The following is an 11,009-nucleotide window of genomic DNA, read 5'->3' as shown; positions in this document are numbered from 1 at the left end:
CCGAACGGTGCCCGCCCCGCCTGTGCCAGCTGGGGCTAGCCCAGATGCGCATGTCCGATTTCGGCAGGGTGTGGTTCCAGCAGGTCCCAGAGCCAGGCGGATTGAACTTAGTTCTCTGATACTAATCCGAACCAGCACTAGCTCGACTGACTCTGTTCGCGAACCGAGCTCGCACCCGCAGCGAGATTCCTCTCACGCAACAGACATGGGTTTTTAAGCATGACTGGAGTGAGTTGATTTTTATGGGGTGCATGCCTTAGACCAACAATTCTGCAAGTTGAAAGAAAGGTTTTATAATTTTGAATGGGGTTCAGACTACATGCATATTTGGTCTCCGATTGTTAGAGTATGCAGAGTTCAAATTAAAGTGGAAAACTGCTAATGAGCGTTTAGGTTGTATGTCCCTTCCTAGTCACATTTTGCTGCTTCTTATTTTCCATCTTACTTAATTCTGTAAAGTAAGGACCTCCTTTGCAATAGCTCAGGTTGATACATATTTAAAACTTCATTTTCATGTGAGTGCATAAACAGACTGCAGTAATACAGCTATTTCCATGAGCCTATTGGAGTTCTTATTACTTTCTCCTTCTACTCCTCTCTCTGTGTTTCTTTAGAGGACAAATGCCTCTACCTAGCAGAAGTCAGTTGGGGTTGCTAGTACATTGCTTCCAAATGTTCAGCAGAGATGAAACTGGATTTGCATTTTCTCAGTAATTTGAACCCTACTATGTGAATACTGTTATTTCCCTTAGCAATCAGCAAAGACTGAAAAATATTAGGAACTTGCATCACTATGATAGAATATAACATTTTGCAGGTATACAGTTCAGCAGTTGAAATAGATAGGTTGAATTTTTAGAAAAGGTGTTTTCAAACTGATGAATTGGTGGAAACAAAGTTAAATCTTGTGGTGCATGGTCTCATTTTTACAGTTCAATCAGGAAAAGATTCATCTTGCATAACAACAGTGCTACTGCTTGCCACAGCCATGATGTTGAGGTCCTGCTGTTTCTCATGGGTCTCATGGTACCACTCCTTCATCACTTCTGAGTCATGGGTTGGGATTAAGGTCACCTGGAACACAGAACAGGAGAACTCCTTAGGAAAGGACAACAGAAACAGATGATAAAAATATCTTTGAAAGAAATCCTGTCCAACAAGTATGATTCCCTTTTGCAAAGAGAGGATTGTTATGCAATAAATACTTAGCTAAATGGATGGATAAAGATAAATAAACATGTAGATAAGATAAAATGACTGTAAAGAAGCAGTATGTCAAAATAAAAATTTTATCTAAGGGTTGAGACGCTACTTTCCAGAAAAGCAGAGGTCTGTAGTCTGCACCAATAGCTCTTCAGATTATGGTCAAATATTTTGTTTACTTATTTATCATGTTGGAAAGGCACACAAAGTTTCCAAGTGTACATGATTACCATATAGACCATGAAACTTTCACTTTTCTTTCCTACTTACAACTGCAAGGTTTTCAAACTTGGATCATATATGGTATAGCAACAAGATGAAATACCCAAATGGTCTTCTAAACCAGTTTCCAACTGGTTTATTCTTTAGCGATAGGTCAGAAAGGACAGAAATGGGGGAGCAACTGAGTATGATGCAGTGATGCAGTTCTGTGCTTCACTTGGGTGTCCTCTCACATCACTAGTGAAACAAGGTGCCCAGGCTGGGAACTCCTGTCCCCAGCAGCTGCCGCCCACTCCAGAGGTGCTCTGGTTTCCTGTAGTTGCTTCCCAGAGAAGATTTAATTTCCAGGTGGAAATGCTAGTAAAGAGCCTACCTTCATGTTACTCTCTCACTGGGACTTGCCCTCCAGCAGGGAGTCCAGAACGGCCCTGCTTGGTTACTCGGCTGTAGAATCATTCCCACTCACCACACTGTATGATGACCGCACCCTCTTGAAAAACTCAACATCAATATTCTTGCTATTGCTGTGGTTGGGAATGTACACCAGATCCAAATACACTGGACTTCCTGGAGACACTGCTGTAGATTTTGCTGATTTACTATTCCCTGGTCCTTTGGAAATCAAACAACAAAAGAGTATATCATACTCTAGTTAAAAACTATGCATTTCTGAAATACCACTATAACAATTGTGAAGATATTGAAAATGGTAGTGTTGGGTAAGATTTACATAGCTACAATTGTACTTATATGTCCCTTGAAAAAATTATGGCATTACTCTCCTACATCTAATGACATGTTCCAGCTTTGTTGTATGCCAATTACGATTGTAGTGGGAGGAAAAAAATGGCATGAAAGTAACTAACTATATAATACAATAAAAACTCACTACCACATAACAAACATTTAACTGAATCTTTCCCAGTAATATACTGCTATTATCCAACAATTACTACGCAGGACTGTGATTACTGAATTACTATTCAATAAATGGTAGTATTATTTTCCAAGTTAAGTAGTACAGCTTTTTGAAAGTCTCTGGTATGTGTGATTATAAAAGCTATGGTCACACAGGGAGCCAAGCAAAAGCGGTCTTGAGATTTGGGATATCAGCACAAATCAAGACATAGTAGCTGTTAATATGCTCAGATTGTCTTACAGGTGAATCAGGAAGCTACTACATATGAGCAGAAAGAAGGACAAAGAGGATCTTGGGAGAACAGAGAAGCTTGCTAACACAATTACTTCAGGAAACTCATAGCAAGTGTTGTTTGTCTGCTAGATCCTTATTTGCATACACAAACTAGCCACTTATCACAAAAAGTATAGGGAAGAATGTTTTTGCTGTTATACATAGTGTAAGTATCTATTGCAAGAAGAGATTCAGTCAAAAGAAAGTTCTAAGTTTAAACACTCACATTAAAAATACTACCAAAAAAAGCTGGGTTTGCTACACACTCGATCACTATGTGAACTGACAATCAGGATTCAATGAGTATTTGTATCCAGATGATCACCACTTATTTTTTATTTGCATTATCATAATGTTACAGAGGATGAAGTTGGGTAAACTAAATTATCTGAGCAATACAATCTATTTAGGACCACATATTGTAAAGCCAGGAAAGTCCAACACCAATGGCAGGTCTAGTGTGACCTGCCATGTATCATAGGGCAATGTGCCAAATAAGCACCATAATATGATAAAATTTCCTGAATTAGAGAGTTTTAAAGTATTGGATATGTTACAAAATATTTTAGCATCTTTCATCATAAAAAAATCTGTGATATATCTTTCTGAACTGCAGATACCAACACTGGATAAAATATTAGACATTACATTTTGTATGTAAAATTCAGCTATCTGTGGCTTTCCCATTTTAAGTGGTCTGCTATTCCTTTCTTACACCATCATTTGCATGTCTCTATTAATTGATGCTTTTCAAAGCATCAGTACAGTTCCTCATGCTACACAGTTCTCCAGTACTATAGCTTTCTTTATGTTAGGATCTTCTGCCTTGAAGCATACTTCTCAGGTATATGCTAGAGCTGAAGACAAGGTTCTCTTTGATATTGACTTTTAAGTTTCTCAGACTGCAGAAGTTAATTCAATGAATTTCATTCACTTAAATGTGGCCTTAACACTCCATATTTATATATAGAACATAGACTTTCTTTGGGGGGGGTTGCTACAAACCACATTCTCAGCTGATATAAAGGTAAACTAACTTCACTGCAACAACTAATGAAATATTAACATTAGGGAACACCTGTCTTGACCTGTGGTTGCAGTCTTTGCTGGCTTGGATGTTTCTGTATTTGCTGCATTCTTGGTGTCCTTTTCTTTTTCTTCCACTCGAGACTTCACTTCTGGATTAGAGATATTTTTTGTTGACTTCTCCACAGACTCCTTCTTTTTTGGAGAACCTGCTTTAGAAAATTTGTCTAAAGTTTCTTTAATAGCTGATTTTAATGAAGCCACTTTTTTTGTTTTACCATCACTTTTTTTAACAGGAGAAGATGACTTGGTCTTAGTACACTGCTTTTTTGTCTTTTCTTTGAATTCCTTCTTCAAAGTTTTACCCAAATTCTGATCGATCGGCAAAGTCTCTGGATCAGCCATGGAGACATCAGGGTGCCTAGGGGAAGGGCTGTGATCCTGAATTGGGACAGGTGGTGGGTCAGTTTGTTTGTACATAATTGTCTTGTCCATTGGAATAGTTTCTGAGTCATCTTCTGAGTCAATGTTAGCTTCTACAGTGATGGAAGGGCATTCCTCAGTCTCGGGGGGGGAACATCTGAATCAGTCTGAGATAGGGCAGACTCACTCACGGATGTGGGAGGGGTTTTGTCACACTGCTGCCCTTGCTTCTTTCTGCCAGAAGGTGGCTGGGCTCCCCCAGATTGAGTTAAAGGCTTCTCTTGGTCTTGAAACTGTTCTCCACTTGCAAACCACTCAAAGGGATTTGGGTTGATAAAAGAAGGTGCAAGTTCAGTTTTAGGATGTGACCTAGTAACTTTCCCTGTTACCTCATAGGAATAATCTGTGGCCTGAGATTTTTCAACTGCCTCATAGCAGTAGCTAATATCCTCTGGTGACCTAGTAGTTTTCTGTTTCCTTGTAAGAATAACTAAGTTTTTCTGGTGACCTGCTGCTTTTCTCTGAATCTGGGCTGATTAAAGGTTCTGGACTGTGCTTTGTTAGGGGTTCCTGGTAACCAAATACTTTGACATAGGACACTTGCAGTGACAACAAAGATGTGTGATTAGCTGACACCACTTTTGTGATTGCTGGTGAATGTGGAAAACTAGGAGATCACAAAGAAGATTCCCTTGGAGTTAATGGAGGTAGGTCAGACTTCGGTGATGACTTTTGTCCTAAGCTCTGTACTTTTTCTGAAGTAAAAGAAGAATGTAGTGACATCTCTAGGTGGAACAGCACCTGAAGAAGTTTCTTCTGGCAGAGGTGAAGTTAACTGGGAAGGTATATGAGCTGATGAAGCTGAGGATGAAGCTTCAATTTGAGAAATTGAAATAATTTCTGAAATATTCTTATCCTGAGAGTAAGATGACTGATTCACAGGGGAAATCTGTGTAAAAGTAGTCTCCTGTATATCTTAAGGGCTATAATCTACTTCTGTCAGTCCATTTTCAGATATATGGTGTATACTAGTGTCTACAGTAAGACAGTCTGGAGATTGCCTAGTGAAGTCCATTGCTAAAGACTGCTCGGGGGACTCCTGGCTAATTTCTACTAACATAGTTGACTGCTCAGAAGATCTGTGATTGTGCACCGGAGTTCTCGATTTTGAGGTTTTAGGTGAGAAATCTGGTGGAGAAATTGACATGGGCCTTGGGCACTCTTCCTTAGATGATGGAGACATGTCTGCTTCCTGAAATGTTGTTGGTGTTTGTACAACTGACACTGAAAGGCAATCATCAACTTCAGTAGAGTGGGGGGATCCAACCTCAGCATGCAAAGGAGATGCCTCATCAATAGTTGGTTCTGGAAATGAACTAGTAGCAACAGATACTGTAGACACGGAAGCTACTTCTTCTATATGGGAATAGGTGTCGTCTGCTACAACCTCATCAACTGGGGTTGCAGACTTGTCAGAAACAGTGCCTTCAGAAATTGACATTTTGGTGTCTTTTTTTAAGGAACCAAGTTGACCAATATCTATTTGAGTAGGTGAGAGATTACCTGCTAACTTCTGCTCATCCAAGACCAGTGAAGACTGGGAGCTGCTGGGTTCTGTATTCTCTATTTTCCTTTCTAGACTGAAGCCTTCCTTAATTACCATAAAGTCCATACTTTTTTTCATCTTGTTTTTCTTGAAAAATGCCCACAGAGCTGGCCTCAGAAGTTGGGCTCATCTGAACAAGTGATTTTTCTTTTTCAGGTTTTCCCTCAGAAGGACTTCCATAATCTCTGGTGGGAGATTTCATATCAGCACTCAAAAATGTATCATAAGTGGCCTCTGAACATATCAGTGGTGGACTCCATAGAGGTGAGAGAATCTTTTTAATAGGAGATTCTGAATCTGGCACTGGCTCATCCATAGGGCTTATTGTGGGTTTTGCAGGCTCATTTTTGACTTCACTGAGTTCAAAGCTAACAGGAGTTTCTGTTGACTTTGCACTGGTTTCAGAGGAAAGCTGACTGGATTTTTCATCAATAGGAGCCTGATAGTAAGGTGTGTGGCCAGCACTACCACCATCAGACTGTGAGGGAGATGCTACTTCTAATGTTTTATATTCAGGCATCTCACGGTGCTCTTTGCCAACTTCTTCATGTACATTAGGCAACGTAGTAATGGGGACAGGCTCATTTGAGACCTTGATCTCATTGGGAGTGAGTGAAAAGTTCACACTACAGTCACTCAATGATGTTTTGGCAATGGATGATGGAGGGGACAAACTCTCAGCAAGACTCTTGGCTGGATTATATTTCCCACTATCTTCTGGATAGGGTTCTTTGATTTCTAATTTGACAGTGCCTTTTATTTCGCTTCCTTTTTGCCAATATACATCTTGGAATGCAGATTTGAAGAATTTGTCTTCCTCTAATGAAGAAGGTGGTGAGATGGTAGAAGCTGAGGAATTATAGTCTTTACCTTCTGTGGTGTCTGTTTTGGATCCTTCTGATAATCTATTAAAAGTATCTGGAAGTGGAGAAAGATTAGATCTAGCAAATTCTTGAGAGTACAGTGATTTCTCATACTTGGTAATGTTCATATACTCCTGAAAAGATGATTCACTTTCCTCATTGTTAGTTTCATCACTCATGACATCCTGGAGTGTACACATTTCATCCATTGGAGTTGGTTCACTGGATATTTAGATGGTAGACTCTGTATGACCTGAATTAGCAGTGAAATCCTCAGGTTGATATTCTTGATGTTTTTCATCAGAAACAGTGGCTTCACTTTCTGAACCACCAGGTAATGTTTCATCATGGATGGAAGAGGCTGGTTCAACAGCTGGAGACTGAGGCTCCAAGCATTTTGTTTGTGTAATTATGAGTAGACCATATTTATCTTCATCTTCTGCAGCTTTGTCTATGAAAGCCATCACATAATCTTCTTCAGCTTCTATTTTTTCAGTCTCCTCTTCATCTCTGATGTCTTCATCTTTGTCTTCATCCTCTTCTTCAGTCTCTTCAGTTTCTGCCTTTTCTACTGCTTCTTCCCTATCTTCCTCAGTCTGTTCATCTGATGCCTCATCATATGCCTTTTCAATATATTTTTCAACTTTAATGTTAGCATCTGCTTCAGCCATTATTTCTTCTGAACGCTTCCATTTTTTTTGCTTCCTTCATATATGGTTTTGTGATGTCCAGTGGTGTCTTTTCTTCCTCATCTTCAGCTTCTTCTGTCTCTGCCTTTTCCTCATAATCTCCTACTTCATGTGATTCTTCCAAGCCAGTTCCCTCATCTTCAAACTTTTCACTGTCATCAACCCTGTGCTTTTCCACAGTTTCCAATTCTTCATGTGTTTGTTTACACTCACCCTTAGTCTCTGTGGCTTCATCAGTTATGCCTTCATCAGAGGATTCGGCAGGTCCTTCATTATTTAATTTTTCCTTTTGAACTTCAAAGGCCTTTTTTTGTTCTGTGCCAGTGACTTTCAGTTCATCCTCTATAAGTGTAACTTGAGGTTCTGTTTCTTTTATAGTTTCTACTTCTTCAACTTTTAATTCCTCAAAATCCTTTGTTAAATCCTCTGGTGAAGACATAACTGATCTCTCCACTTTAAGTTCTTTTCCACTGGTTGAAATTTCTGCAGCTGCTACAGTTATGGCAGTGTCTCCAAGTGCTGCAAGGGCAGCTTGCACTCCACTGACTTTGATCTTCTTCACAGTCTTACTTTTTCCTTTTTCCTTTGGCTTTCCAGCAGGTACTGCTTCTGGTTTAGTAGGTTCCTCTTTTTGTGGTTTAGGCTTTGCTGTCATCTTTTTGACTTCTTAGTTTCCTTCTTTTCCTTTTTCACCTGTTTTTTTAACTTCTTCCTTCATCCCTTTTTTGGGTGTTTTGTCCTCCTTTTTTAGAAACCTCTTTCTTCGTTTTTTCTTTTTCCGCTTTCTTTTCAAGTTTTGCTTTGACTTCCTTTTTCACTGGCTTCTCCTTTGCCACTTCTGCTTTTACATCTGTAGCTTTCTTTTCAAGAGTTTCAGATTTTACTAATTGCTCTTCTTTACCTGCTATGTCTTTTTCTGCCATTTCAGGTTTGGTCTCCGCTTTTGATGTTTTCTCTTTTTTAGCTGGAACTTTTTCTTTGCTTTCCAATTTTTGAACCTTTTACAGTGCTGGAATAGGCTTTGAAGGCTCCAATGTTTCTTCTTTATATACCTTTCTGACAGGCTTGCTTGGTGGTGTCTTTGAAGAAGGCTTCAGACTCTCCTTGCTGTCTATTCGTTGTTACAGCTTTGCTTGTTTCACAGCTAGACTAGCAAAGTTCACAGTTAGGTCTTTTTGTGTAACCATTGGTTGTTTAAGGAAGTCTAAGTGTTTAAGTTTTTCTAGTCCTTCTATAATATTATATTGGGTTCTGTTTCCAGGAAACAGAACTCGGATTATTTTTTCTGCAGGATTAGCTGCATGCCACACAATCAGGGATGAGACAGAATTGTAATAGGATAACGGAATGTCTATTTCTTGGTCATTTGGAAACAGGATTTCAGGTTTATCTTTGCTAGTACCACTCCATTGTTGCATAAAATATTGGATTTCTTTCCTACTTTTGATAGGATTAAGCACATACATCTCAAGTTTGCCAACTCCCAATTTCTGAAATAAAATGATAGGGTCAGTGGTATTTCCTACATTTCTGAAAACAGATTCTGGTTTCATAGACAATTTATTTAAATACTGCAGAGTAAAACAAGCTTCTTCTACACTCCTTTCTACTCTAAAGTTAGGATCCAGGTTCTTCAGGTTCTCAGGTACATTAAGGAATACAACTCCTAAATCAGGTGAGATCAGATTTTTCATCCAGTCACTGTTGGTAGTAGATCCTTGGGACTGTTCCTCTTCTAATTCAGCTATCTTTCGCTGAAGCATGCTATTGATTCCTGGCAGGTTATCATCTCCGATGTGAGTGAGTAGAATGGAATCAACCCTGTCCAAGCGTCAGATAAGGTTCCAAAAGCAAGATTTTCTTTCAGATCCTCCATTGATAAGCATGTTGAATCCATTCACTGCAAACAATGCAGAGTCCCCTCTTCCACTTGGAAAAATATAACATCAAGGTTTGGAGATTTTCAAGAAACCTCCTGAAGTTGGAGGTTCCAAAATGTCAAAGGGTGATGACACTTCTACTGATTCTGACAGATACTCTGAATTCAGAGAGTCCTTCCATTTCGGGCAATATGGAAGCTGAGTTGAGTTTAATGTTAATAAAGTCTTGAAGGTTGTGTTTGTCAAGGTTGGAATTTTTCCATTCCCCTTCCTCAGGGAAAAAAGAGTCAAGCTGGCTTTGTATTTAAAAAAGTATGGCAGTAAATTAATTGTGCTGATGGGTTCCTTTAGCTTCTAGGATGAGTACTCAACAGTGCAGAAACAAATGGAAAAGGTATAAACTCTCTGATCAGGAAATATTATGTTTTGACATTAATTGTAATTAAAAATTAATTTATATGCATCTTCTTGTCTTTTTGTTTTACAACCCTAGATTGGTGAATTATTGAGCACCACACACCCTGCCAACAAAGGAGCATCTTATGAGAAAAGGTCCCTTCCTCATTGCCCAATGTCCTGGTTTGGGCCAGGATAAAAGTAATTTTCTTTCTTGTAATTTGGCTTTCAGCCAAGTCTCTTGTAAGTAGCTGCACTTGCTGAAATTAAGAGCAAGTTTCTCAGTCAGTGTCTGCTTCTAGGACTGATAATGCTCAGTGTTTGTAGCTATGTCTAGAAAATGTTATGCAGAACCAAGGACTCTGCTCAGTTCTGAGGAACATCTTGCCCTCTGGAATGAGAAAAGGAATAAAGAGGTCACACCTGCAACCCTCCTTTAGGGAGGAATGGACAAGATAGATAGCCAAAATTGACCAGAGTATTCCATCCCATACACGTCATACTCAGTATAAATTTGAGGGATCACAAGGGTCAAACCCCTTCCTTTCCTCCTCTTCTTTGTCTGTCCCTCTTTTCTTTGGCATCCTGGGAGAATTCTGTCTGTTCGTCTGCCTGTGGTCCTGATCCATGCTGTGTTAGTCTGACCTCACTGATTTGCAACTGTCTCAAAGGAGCAATTTTAAAATGAATAGCCCTGGCGAGGGTGGAGGACCTGGCTGTCCAGAGCTGAGCAGGGGGTGACACCTCGGGATGTGATAAGACCTATTGGATGGAAGCTATTCCTCTTCTCTGAGCTCCAGCCTTCAAAGCTGGGACATCCCTTCAGGCACGACGAAGCCACCTTGATTGTACTTGCGAAGTACCTGGCTAAGGGGGCTGGAGCAGAGCAAGAATGGCACCAGGAAGAAGATAAGCCCATTTCCTGAGGGCCAACCTTCAATGCTGGGACACCCCTGGATGCACGATTATGTACCTGGATAAAGTGGCTGGAGGAGAGGAGGAATGGCATCTGGAAGAAAAGAACTGATGACTGGGTGGAGGACTACGCCCTTCTGCTCTCCTCCAGGCAGCCTGCCTTCTAACGACTCAGGCTGAATGGCAGCTGCCCCTTCAGAACAAAAGGCACTCAGGGGTATATATGGCTGTCCATGCTCTGACTGGCGTTGCCTCTTGACCCACCGCCATTTCTGCACCGGACCCTGTCAAGGATCAGCACCATCCTGAAGAACCTCGCCGGACAGCTGGACTCCCTGGTGGTGGCTCTCTCTCATTCTTCCCACTTCCTTATCCTTCTTGTCCACTTCCCTCTCTCATCCTTTCTTACCACTTTCTTACCACTTTTTCTCTTTCTTTCTTATATCTTCTTTTCCTCTCTACCTCTTTTGCCTGGCTCTATATTTTTGCCTGTGTCAATTGTCAAATAAAATCTGATTGCACCTGACCTTTTCTACGGTTGGACTTTGTTTTGTGTATCCAAAACAAAAATAAATTTTAATGTTACCTCGGACC

At 40.2% G+C, this 11,009-nt stretch overlaps 1 pseudogene; it reads right to left on the bottom strand.

The window, feature by feature from the left end:
* Positions 1–933: 933 nt before the first annotated feature.
* Positions 934–10,685, bottom strand: LOC139789158 (microtubule-associated protein 1B-like; annotated as a pseudogene).
* Positions 10,686–11,009: the final 324 nt, after the last annotated feature.

The sequence above is a fragment of the Heliangelus exortis genome, chromosome W, assembly GCF_036169615.1.
Source record: "Heliangelus exortis chromosome W, bHelExo1.hap1, whole genome shotgun sequence".
In the NCBI taxonomy this organism is placed as follows: Eukaryota; Metazoa; Chordata; class Aves; order Apodiformes; family Trochilidae; genus Heliangelus; species Heliangelus exortis.
Note: the sequence above shows the minus strand (reverse complement) of the source record. Positions and strands in the feature narration are given on the sequence as shown.